We start from the raw sequence: 12,975 nt of genomic DNA, 5'->3' as shown, positions 1-12,975 counted from the left end.
ATGTTGCCACAGCTTTTGTGCCCTTTGCACTGTATGTGTCTGTTCCAAAATTCCTTCCCAAATGAGTCATGATGAGATTCTCAGGGTGTTCTCTGTGTGGCCTGCTTCACTCAGTAAGCAGAATCCTTTCCTGCTGGTCATGAGTCTTCTGATTGGGATTGACAGGATAGGAGATATTTCTGAAGAAACATGAAGACAATGCTTATTTCTGTTCTTTTAAGATTGATTTTTTTAATTGGAAAGGAAAAGTGACATAGAGAGAGAGAGATAGAGAGATCCAGCTCCTGGTTCACTCCCCAAATGGCTGTAGTGGCTGGACAGGGCTTGACCAGGCTGAAGCCAGAAGTTGGAACTCCATCTGGGTTTCCCAAGTTTGGAAGCCAATATATGTGGGCCATTTTCTGCTGCCTTCCCAGGCTCATTAGGAAGCTTGATTGGAACAGGTCCTCTGGATACGAGATGCCAGGTTTACAGATAGCAACTTAACGTGATGTGCCACAATGACAGGAATGCTTGTTTCTAAGTGACTTGCATGTGCACCTCCCAGAATCTCACATAGGAAAAGATTTGGAGGACATATGGCCTGATCCCTCAACTGTTTCTGAAACACACACAGCTCCCTGTTCTTATCAGGCTTCCCCTTCATGTGGGTTTTGAGGAGGGGACAGTTCCTGTCCATCTCTGTGGATGTCCATTTTTGTAGTCTTCCCCAGCTGGCTGGTAGGAAGATTCTGTTCTTCATTCTAATCACATTTGTTTTAATTTAGGGTTCAGTGAAGAAGGAGAGCAACTATGAATTAATTCATCAAAGGGGTTGCTATAAAATAGGCCTGTGACCCTAGTGTGAAGTTTTCATAATTATGATGACTGGATCAGGGATGGGGAGAAAGGTGGGGATTAGAAGAGCTTGTCTGAAGTCAAAATGCTTTTCTCAATTTAGAATTTAAGAGAAAGGAACAGGTCTAAGATGTAGGCTACAGAGTCATCTTGTTGCGCAGCCAAAGAAACTGCCAATTCAGTGAAACCCTGCCTTTGAAGCCTTTGCTTCGGGGGCTTTCTTCTTAATGGAGGGTAATTAATTATCATCATCCACTCTTACTTAGTCATAGTCTTTTACAGGCACTTGGGCATTCCAGATGCATGCCGTTTTCTGAAATCTGGGCTGGAGGGAAGGGTTCTTGGGTGGATAAAAACTTCATCCCTGGAGAGCTTCTCCTTGGTGCTCATTTCTCCTCTGGCCCCCAGGACCCTGCAACTCATTGGTGATGCCCAGCTTTGGAACCTGGACATTCTTGGCAAGGCCTGTGGATGCTCAGATATGCACATGATACAGGATGCTCTCAGCAAGTGGCACAGAGGACCCAATTCTTCCCCAGGGGCAAAAGAACCCTTGAAAGAATCCTGATTGGTTACTGAAGAATAAGCTATGAAATACCAGCCTCACTTTGTGTCTGTTTAACCTGAACAGTATCGGACAAATCATTTACCTTTATCAGTTGTGACTCTCCAAGTTCAGTTGAGTATAAAAGTTGTATTTTGTGTGTTTTACTCTTGACCTCACTTAGTTACTTCTGAAGATGACTGAGCTCATCCAGCTGAAGGGGACAGATCCCTTTTAGGACAGGTGCAATATGAAGGTGAGCTATTAGGGTTGACTTCATGATGATTGCATGCTCAAACAGTGTTGCAAACAGCTGCTTGCCCTGCTGCCTGCAGCTTTTTCTCTGGTTTTGGCTGAGAGGTTGTTCTCTCTCAGGAAGGTGGATGGGAAGAAGAGGGGCAGGAGAGAGGGAACTAAAGTTTACAGAATGTTTCGCTTAGACACTTCTACTGCATTGCTTTATTTAACCCTCACTACAAATGAGATTGTGTAACTCACTTGGCAGTTGGAAAAAGCAAGGCTCAGTTAATGTAAGAGAAGTGAAGCCAAGACCATCAAGCAATGAGGTCAGGGGCTCTGTCACTTAGGAGAAAAATAGAGAGAAGGGCCAAAGAAGGAATGAAGCTTGATGGCTCATCCCTGCACTTTTTCTCTGTCGTATTATACCACATTTTCTCTCTGACTCTCAGATCATGCCTACCCTGAGAGATGGGGTGCTGACCTCCTCCAACCCCACCTTACATTCTTGATTTCAACACCTTCTTTCCCTCACCTCCACCCTGTCAGCTGGCACTGAGAGAGATGTCTGAACACAGGGCTGGACACACTCCTTTCACCTTCTTGCTGTCTTCCCACCCCAAACTCTCCTACAACTCCTGTGGTGACAGGGAAATCATGGGAGGAATGTTGACAGCTAGGCTGTGTCAGGTTCCTGAGATCAATCAGGAAACAGAAATGGAGCAGTGCGTTCTCTCTGAGTTTTCCAAACCACGAAGAAGATGGAACCCTGGAGATAAATTTCTGTGCTTTTCCCTCTCTTTGTTGCTGTGAGGGCCTCCTCCTTTCTGTCTTCAAAAGGGAGGGAGAAAACCTTGTGGCATTGCTGTGAATGGAGCCTCCTGGTTCCTTGCAGGGCGGCCTTGGCAGACATACTCATGGTGCCTATTTCTGGTCAACATCTTTGTCACTTTCTCTCTCTGCCACCTCCTGCCTTGTGGCCACTGAAGACATTTTACCACTTGAATGTGATAAGAGAAAGAGTAATGAGGAAGAGCACTTTAATTCTAAGGAAAAATTTATCTATTTTAGCTTCTTGGAGGGTTGATGTGGGATTACAGATATGGCTTGTATATATGTGTGAGAGTATGGAATTATATGTATAAGAGCATGACAGAGACAGAGGGAGAAAAACAGAACTGCTCCAGAATTCAGCCTGAGCAATGATGCAAGAGTTAGTGATGGAAGGAAATTGAGAATTTTTTTTTTCAGAGATGTATGTTCAGGAGAGAGCTCAGAGGATAAGGATGCACTCAGATGATAACTCTGGACCAGGTGGCTCAGTGTGAAACCAAATAGGGTACAGGGACTCGAGACCCCGAACATATCATTTAGAGCAGAGTACCTTGTAGACATGGCTTCATTGACATCCAGACAAATGAGTGATCCAGTTTCTGGACTGTGGAGACATTCATATGCTTTCTTGATGCTTCTTGAGTACAGCTACTGTCTGAACAACTCTTTTATATATATATGTAATTTCTAATTTCTAAAATCCAGTTATCTCAGTGATTAGCTTATTCTTCTCTCCACCCACACTGGGAGGGAGGGATGTGGGAAACAGAAAGAGAGAAAAATTTATACAGACTGTGTTCATGGCCACGAACCAAGAAATGCACTATCATTGCCTTTTATTATGATCTACTGTTTGACAGTCCTCCTATGTCAGAAGTATTCTGCCAAGACCTTCACAAAGACTATCCATTTAGTTATCAGAACAAGAAGTGAAAAAGGTAAGAATCCTACCCAAGTGGGAAGGAGAGCTGCAGCACAAAACAGAGCATCCCCTAAGACTCCTGCTTTTAAAATGATTGTTGGGCCCTGGCATAGAGGTACTAGCATCTTGTATGGGTGTCATTTGAAGCCCTGGGTTTTCCACTCCTTATCCAGTTCTCTACTGATGGCCTGGGAAAGCAGTGGAGGATGGCTTAAGTGCTTGTGCCTTGGCATCCACATGGGAAACTTGGAAGAAGCTTGTGGCTTCTGGCTTCTAGCCATTGCAGCCATTTGGGGATTGAACCACCAGATGGAAGATTTCTCTTCATGTTTCTGCTTTTCTCACTGTCACTCTGCCTTTCAAATAAAAAAATTTTAAAAATCTTTAAAAAATTGATGCCTAGGGAGACCTTCCTTCTGAAGCTACTCATTGTGTATAGTGATTCTCTTCCAATTATCCCTTGATCCCTTGTTTAGTGCTGCAGAGCAAACCACTACAAAACATTGTTGTAAAATTGTAACCATTTAATCATTACCTTCAAATTCTGCTGGTCAGGAATTCTGAAGAATAGTTTCTTTCCACCTTATAATGTCTTGGGCTTCAGCCGAGGTGACTCAGATGCTTGGATGTTGGAATAGCTGAGGCTGGAGAGTTCACTTTGAAGGTGCCACCTGGAGCATCTACCTGCTGTTTCATTGCCGACATGGTTTTCAGCATGGTTCTTATGTGGCTACCTAGTGCTGAAGGAGTGGTCTAGTAGCAAGGTGGAACTACATCACTTCTGTGTCTTGTTACCTACCTTCATCTGCTTTCTATGGTTGGCCAAAATGTTAGCAAGCCTAACATTGTGAGGACAAGGGACATGGACCACATCTATCAACAGAAAACATACAAAGAATATGACTATGTTTAAAAAAGCAGGTTAAAATTCTGTGCTAGTAAGCAAGGATTGGACTCTTCAGATCCTGATCCATACCAATGGCTCGTTGTTTCTTCTTCTTTTTTAAAAAATATAAACAGATTTTATTGTCTGTTAAAACGATTTTTCATTAAAACACTTAAACTACTAATATATATTCACTTTTTAAATTTTTATTTTTCATGATACAATTCCTTAGGATCAGGAATCTTCCCCTTCTACTCCCCCCATTTTCCCTCTCTCCCCAGCTGTTTCACCACGTATTGTAACAGTTAGTCCTTTAACAGCAGTCACAAGTTCACTATTCTGTTATTTAAGTGTGTCCTGACATTGTAGGTATAGACAATGGTAGAAGTCTAGCATTCTGTTGTCAAGATACATTAAAAAGTTTCATTGGGAATCCATCTTTTATTCATGATTAGAAATGCTTACTGCAGGGCCTGGCAGCGTGGCCTAGTGGCTAAAGTCCTCGCCTTGAATGCTTCAGGATCCCATATGGGTGCCAGTTCTAATCACGGCAGCTCCACTTCCCACCCAGCTCCCTGCTTGTGGCCTGGGAAAGCAGTCGAGGACGGCCCAATGCTTTGGGACCCTGTACCCGTGTGGGATACCCGGAAGAAGTTCCTGGATCCTGGCTTTGGATCGGCATAGCATCGGCCGTTGCGCTCACTTGGGGAGTGAATCATCAGACGGAAGATCTTCCTCTCTGTCTCTCCTCCTCTCTGTATACCTGACTTTCCAATAAATAAATAAATCTTAAAAAAAAAGAAATGTTTACTGCAATGTATCTTCCCTTCATGGTATACTTGTCTCCATTATATAGACCTCTAGTTGAATATATGTGTATGCATGTTTTCCTATATATCTACTGATCTTGTATTTTAAAAGATTTTTTGTTTTTATTTTTATTGGAAAGTCAGATTTTGCTGAGAGAGGAGAGACAGAGAGAAAGATCTTCCATTCACTGGCTTACTCCACAAGTAGATGCAATGGCAGGAGCTGAACCAATCCAAAGTCAGGAGGAGCCAGGAGGATCTTCCATATCTCCCACATAGGTACATGGTCCCAAGACTTTGGACTATCCTCCACTGCTTTCTCAGGCCACAAGAAGAGAGCTGGAAGGGAAGTGGAATAGCAGAGATATGATGAACTGGTATCCATATGGGATCCCAGCATGTGCAAGGCGAGGACTTCAGCCACTAGGCTACTGTCCCAAGCCCTTGATCTTGTATTTCACATACAGGTTTACCTTATATCAGAGAGAACAAATACTATCTGTCCATTGGGGATTAATTTATTTCACTGAGTGTAATGGTCTCCAGTTGGGATCTTTTTTTTTTTTTTGAAAATGGCATTGCTTGCTTTTTTTCTTCTTATGAAATAGACTAAATAAAAAAGATTTGAATAGAGAGAACTTGAGTCTTTATTTGGTTGAAGGAAAGTGGTGGCCCACAGCAGAAGGGTGGCTGGGTACCACTGATCCATTCCCAGAAGTCAGAGATTTGTGTCCATGGGTGTTGCTCAATTTGGAATCAGCTTCCTTAATCTAGTGCTTTCATTTTTTTTTAGTTGATGCGTTCCAGGTCCATTAACACAGTATGGCTGACTGTTGTCACATATGGCTGTTTAAATGGAATCAATCTGATGTGACAAGTTAAGCTCCTCTGTGGCACCACCCACTTTTCAAGTGCTCAGCAGTGATACATGCCTGGTAGAGACTATATGGGACCATATATAATTGAAGCATTTCTGTCACTGCACAAAGTAATCACAGTCACGTGCTTTCCTCAGAGTTGTGCTGCCATCCAGTTCTGGAGTAAACCCTAGCCTATGGCATCTAGTCCCATATTAAAGAGGCTCAAACCTTTCCCAGGGAGGCTGTTGTTAGCACACTCCATGGAGGTCCAGAGAGCACTTTAAGGGCAGAACCTACCTCTTCTTTCCATGTGTGCACTTTAATCTGGCTGACTCAGGCTCTGCTGGAAGAGACTGAGTGCTTGGGCTGAAGAAAAAATAGGAATAAGTGGGCCCACAATAAGGAAGACCCAGGAGAAAGATTTCTTTGACTGAACTATGGAGAGGGGGCAGTCCCAGATTTCAGGAAGGGGTGGCTCCCCACACTCTCATTACAGCAGAGATAGCTGTATAATCATCACTCCTGGCTGAAGTTCTCTGTCTATCAGAAGAGCCCTCCCTCCCCACCAACTTGGCAGCTCTCTGTCATCACTTTGCATCTTGGATGGGAGACTAAAGTTGGCTTCTCCTCCCTTCACAAGGCTCTGGGAGTTGCACTACTAATACTTCCCCTCCTTTCTGGACAGGCAAGGCTGCTCTCCTCTCAGCTATTAGCACCCACCCCATTTCGCTGCCAGGCACCACAAAGGCTTCCCTGGCCTGGTGCCTACTCAGAAACAGAGTGTCAGAGCTTCAAGACCTGGCTTCTAGCCCCACATCCACTCCCAGCTCTTCATGTGTCTTTGGACAAGTTGGTTCTTCTTTTTCAATTTCGGTTTCTCATCCACAGCATGAAGGTGGAGTGGTTAAGTCATTTCTTCCTAAACTTTACTCAAATGTGCCAGGAATCTTGCTCAAGTGCCAGTTGCAATGTCTTAGATCTGAGTAGAGCCTGGGATTGTGCATTTCTGGTTAGCTTCTACTTGATGGAGTTGTGAGGATTCACTGTTGTTCTGTGGAGTTTCTGTGGTGATACAGATGCCCTGAGTTTATGTTCCTTAATATGGCAGCCACTGGCCACCAGTGACAGTTGAACATTTGGAATGTAGTTACTTAGTCCAAGTTAATTTTATCTAAAAATTTTAAAGATTTTTTATCCTACAATACAGATTTATAAGCATAGGGGAATGACTCTCCCCTGACTCCTCCACTTTCTCCCTCTCTATATCCCAAATGTATTATAATGACATAGTTGCTCATTTAACCATTATAATCTTAATTTTTTGACATGCAGATGTATCATGACATGGGACTGTTTGTTCTTGTGTATCAGGGTTATTGTTGGGGGTAAGTGACAGTGGTCAGTTATAGGACCATGTACAGAGTATTAAGACATGTATTATACACAACAACATTGTTATTATTGACATTATAATTTAGCAGAATAGAGGGAAAACAAAGGGTGTCAGAATCAGACAAACTAGATCCAAATCCAATTTTAGTGTGTTCTAGCTTCTATCTTCACCTTCTTTGAACTTCATGACTTTTTCATAGTTCAATTATGAATGACAGTGACTCTCAGAGTTCTGAGAGAGTTCCATGGGTTATAATGGTTAAAAAGTGTCTGAGATGGACAGAGAAGGTGTTGTGCTAATGTTACCATGATACAGTTGAGCCATCCTGGGTGCTTAGGCTTCAAACTCTGGGTGTAGTCCTCACTAGCTGTGTGCCCTTGAACTCTCTTTCACTCCACTCATTATCTTCTAAATGAGTAGCATAATATTTAGCATAGCAAGTTCAGTTATTAATTTTGCTATTCAGGAAATACCACTTAAGCTCTTTATTATGTATTCTGTGCCAGGTGCTTGAGATAGTGGCAGGTAAAAATTGAAATCCTACCTTTCTTCTTAAATGCTTAGGACCCACTATGTGCCAATCAGACATACCACAGAACACTGAATATTGGTTTTCAGGGGCCTGTATGTAGGGGGTTAGGAGGGTCATCCTGGGAAGAAGCATTGTACAAGAAGGAGCCCATATTTTCTGGCTGAAAGTCAGAAAAGAGGGGGCCAGATGTGTTGACTGGGGATATGAGTATTTGAGTCGATTACTTATAGAATTGTTCAATGGCAAAGAAGAGAGAACATATAAAGGGGCAAGCACTGTGTCCTTCTGAGGGGCTCTGTGTGGCTGTCTTTCTCTGCCCACTTTCCCTTAGAGTTGTGAGCAGCACCTCACTTTGACTGAGTTGAGGCACCTTCTGTCTCAGCATATTAACCTCTTTGTGTTAGCTCAGATATTCCTGAAAGCAAAAACAATTTTCTTTCCTAGATAAACCACACCATCAATGAATTTGGGTATGTCAGATTGTGCAGCATCAGAAACTCACCAGTTACTGGATATTTTACTTGGTCTCTAGAAGAACTAGAGAAGTGCTAGCACATGCCAACATGATAGGGAGAATGAGATCTAAACTGGCTCTCTCTCCAGGGGTGATAATAGTGTGACCATGTGCTTATTGGTCCGTATGTCACTCCTCTGAGCTGCCTGGAATGTACAGTCTGTATTAATCTTTTGCTAACACACATACACACATGCATGTATGCATTGAATACGAGCTTATATTGGTAAAGCTTGGTAATTTCTAATAATTGAATAAGTGATTCCCTTTATCAAAGGTGACATTGGAATCTAAACTTTGTGTTGTGCCTTGGCATATCTATCTGTACAGCCTTCCTGCAGGGCAATGACCTTGACTGATGTTGGCTGTGCAGGTGAATTGGTTCCCTTGGCTGCCCTAGGAAAGACTGCAACCTCTAAGGAGGATGGGGTTCGGGTTGGGGGAAGTGTTACAGGAAGACAAGCAGGTTGTTCACCCACTTAAAACCCTCACTCTGGAACTTATTCCTTTCCTCAGATCCAAATGCTTTTGGGACTGAGTCCATTTCCTGAAAATAAAGTCAATTAGTCAAATGATCAATTTGCCTATGGACTAATGTGTGTCATGTGTACCCAGTTGTATCCACTGTAATATTTAACTAATTTGCTGATCCACTTGGCTACAAACCTTTGAACAAATTTAAGAGGAATATCTCATTTTTGCTATTAAAAATTTGACATCAAGAAATGTATTTCATCGTTTGTAATAAAATCTCAGCATTTTCTAAGGTTTCAATTCATGCTGACAGGTAGGTAGAAGTGTTTTGATGGCCACTTCTGATTTTCTTTGTATATTTTGGAGTTCCAATTTTAATTTAATCTAATTTGAAGCTGATCTGCTTTCTTCAAATTTAAATGTAAACTTAATTTTTTTGTATTGAAGATTCAATTTCAATTTAATTTAAAATTCTGATATGTTTCCAATGCTTTTGAATATAAATATAGAAGTAAATTTGAATGTTGAATTGCCAGGAATCCATAATTAAGGCAGATACACTGTTGGAAGAACTGGCAAACACTACAATGGGCTTAGCATTTTAAAAAATGGAAAGTGACATTTAAACACAATAGAAACAGAAATGACTATAAAGAGTCCCATTACCTGCAAAATGTTGATGCATAGCACTTGATAAAAAGCAGTGTGGATTTACTGACTCTGCAGATAGTGTTGGAAAAAGCATCCACCTTTGGCATCAAAGTTGAGATTATCCCCCATAATTAGTTAAGCCAGTAGAAGTCCTTCCGTAAATGTCAGTTTTGTGTTTGTGCCGATCTTCTTGCATATTTAGCATTCTGTTGCTAGTTACCAAACAGTCAGTCTATCCTGGTTTATTAGTTAGTTCTATATACCAGTAACCCTGGTGACAAATGCAATATGTTGCATCTGCTGTTTCTAAGTTGGTTCTTCTTGGCTAGTGGAAAAAGCTTTTTCTTTGCATCCTCCAATTGCACCTCCTTCCTAGGTTACATCACCTCCCCTTGAACCTTCTGGAAAACTGCTGAGAAGTTGATGTATATTTTCAATTAACTTTAAATTAAAATGAAAATTAATTTTAAAAAACATCTGAAGCAGAATTGTAAGTGACATTTAAAATTCAGTTCTAGTTCAAAATTGGTTAGAAGAAAATTCCCAGTTAAAATTAGAATATGCCAGAGAAATTTCCATTATAGGCAGGTAGTCAAGTGGTTAAATATTGCCATTAAACATCAAATTTTGGAAACCTGGTAAATTGGCCATTTAGGAAATTGATCTTTCTAAGAACTGGTTTCCTGGGAATTAGTTTTCAGCAAATTGGCTTTTCAGGGAATCAGCTTTTAGCAATTGGGCGTTCATTAAAATGATTTTTCACTGAACATGCAGATCCCACACATGTTTACCATCTCCTTTTCAGTATTCTAGAATGTCCCTTCCCCTCCTCACCAGCCCTGGCCCTGGCCCAATCATCTGAGTCTCTGGTTAGCCAAACTTCTCAAGAGTGCAGAATTATTTTGATAGGTCTTAGTGGTCAGGTTTTTTAGGAAGAAGAGGCAAATTTCATGTCATTTCTTTGAGGCCTTTGCCACACAGGAAAGTGAAGTTTTTATTTATTTTTTAACAAAGTAATTTATGGCCTATAATGTAAGGGAGAAGGGGTAGAGGAAAAAGGAGGGAAAGGAGGAGGAGAAGGAGAGAGGATTCTCCCACCTGTTGGTTTACTCCCCAGAGGCCCATAGTAGCTGGGGCTTGTCCAGAGCTAAAGTCAAGAACCAGGAATTCAGTGCAAATTTTTCATGCAGGTGACAGAAACTCAATTACTTGATGATCCGCTACCTCTAAGGGTGTACATTGGCAGGAAGCTGGAACCCAAACTCATGCCTTCTGATAAGGGGTACAGGTGTCAGCTGCCAGGCTTATCCCTCTAATCCCAAAGCCAAGGGTCTCGTCTCCTTCCTGGCTCTGCTTTAGAAACTCTGGATGACAGAACGAACTCTCGCTTATGCTACAGAAAAGAAAAAGCTAAGGCTCCCAATTTAGTTATAAGGTTTGAATAGATCTTAAATTCATCTAGCTCAAGTTTTCTTAGCCTCATTCATGTTGCTGTTTTGAACTGGATAATCTCATATTGTGGGGAACTGTATTCTACCTTCCAATCCATGGCAATCTAATGTGTCTCCAGATGTTGTCCGATGTCCCCCAGGGGACGGAGAGGAGGCCATCCCTAGTTCAGAATCGTTGATCCATTTTCCCATGTAGTCTAGAGCTTTCCTTATACTATATACCACATGCTGTTTGAATGTTGTGGGTGCCGGAGGACTCAGTTTCTCATTTTTATTTCCCTAGGAGCTATTTACATTGATGTCATAAGCGGAGCAAGTGTTTTGAGGAATATTACCTGGGATCAGATATTAATATCACTCAATAAGTGTGATTCCAGGCAAGCCTCTGAGCACTTCTCAGCCTATTTCATCGTATTTCCTAATTCTTCTTTCATACATTTATCATATGTTATAGATTTATCAGTCATGGGTATTCAATGTTTAACCCTTTTATTTGCTGGATAACTGTATTCACTATATTGAACCCAAGCCTTCTACCTACGTCTCGTCTACATTGGTTTTACAGTCCAATGACAGAATGCCTGGCCTTTGGATCTCCTGACAGCTCAGAATTCAGCCCTTGGGGACCCCTATCCCATTCTCATTTCTTCTCTGCAGACCAAACTCCACAAACATGGTTGCTCCTCTGACAGCTGAGAAGCAACAACACATGGGAGTTTAGGGAGGTTAGTGGTTAAGTCTGGGTAAAGCCAGACAGAATTCAGGATGTCCTGTGGCGGGGAGTGGGGATATGTGAAGGTCTGGCCAGGACCATCTGCCTCTTCAGGGATTGAATGTCAGGGTCACAGCAACAAGGCTGACTACTCCCCAGCTGGTACCCAGGGAAAGTGGTGGGTGAATGACCTAAGAAGAAACCAACCTCTAAGAATAGACTTTTTGTGCAAGGACACCTTTGAATTGGGCACCCTGAGGCCACCCTGCCCTTGGCCTCTCTTTCCCCATCAGATGCCCATTGCCCATTGTCCATATACACTCAGCTCCTCCTGCCACTTTCCAGGAAGTATCCATGAGATATAAGTCCTGGAGGCCAGTGATTTGTGAAGCCACCTGACCCCTCTGAAAAACCAGCATCTGCTGGACAGTTAAAAAAAAATACTGGTGTCTGGGAGCCATCAGACCCCTCCTCCTTGCTGAGGCAGTGGGATCAAGCTCCCCTCCTAAACCTCCACACAAAGATTGAGTCCATGTTACACTGGAAGATGCAAATGCAAGGGATTGAAGTCTTGTGTTGGAGAAAGAGGACTGTGCGTCACACTGCTAGTGTCACTGAGCCACAGAGTTCTCCCTGTCAGGGGTGGCAGGCCCTGCAGGGCAGCCAGGGGCTTACAAGATTCAGAAGTTTGTTTTGATATACTTGAGAACATTTTCTTAAATGCTAAAGCTGGCTCTCATTTGCTCTTGGATGGTAGAGGGGAAAATTGGACTGAAATGCCTCCTGGTTGAGACAATGGTCTCCCCAAACCCCACTAGAAGCAGACTGTCATGGGTAATGTTGGAACTTGTACAGGAGGCAGTTCTATCTGCCATCCCTTGGGGCAGGAGGGTCCTTTGGCCAGGGGGATTAGATCAGATGGTTTAAACATGGGGCTCCTGCATCTTCCCTAAGGCTCTGTGTAATTTACTGTTAGACTGTCTCTTGATTTATGAGTCTAAATCACACAGAGCATGGTTGTGAATCAACAGTGCCTGTCTGATGCAAAGTTTTGAAGATAAGAGCTCTGAAATGGGAGGTTTCTCTGAGCCCAGGGAAGAGGAGCAGGAATTTGTTTCATGGGTTTAGGAAAAAAGCATTAAACTGCTTTTGGGCATCTCTAAGATGGCCATGGAAGAGTGAGGTGGAGAAGAGCTGTCTCTAAGATCTTCTCTGTGCTCTGAGTTAGGGTGAAGGTAAATAGGGGATATGTTTGTTGCAGAATGCTCAAATGGGTAGTTTCTCCTCTCTGCAAGATATTTGCTGCACTAGATCCTCTT

The sequence above is a fragment of the Ochotona curzoniae genome, unplaced genomic scaffold (assembly GCF_017591425.1).
Source record: "Ochotona curzoniae isolate NIBS_2020 unplaced genomic scaffold, NIBS_Ocur_1.0 contig_4514, whole genome shotgun sequence".
NCBI classification, from domain to species: Eukaryota; Metazoa; Chordata; class Mammalia; order Lagomorpha; family Ochotonidae; genus Ochotona; species Ochotona curzoniae.
The sequence above is the reverse complement of the archived record's forward strand: the minus strand, read 5'-3'. Positions refer to the sequence as shown.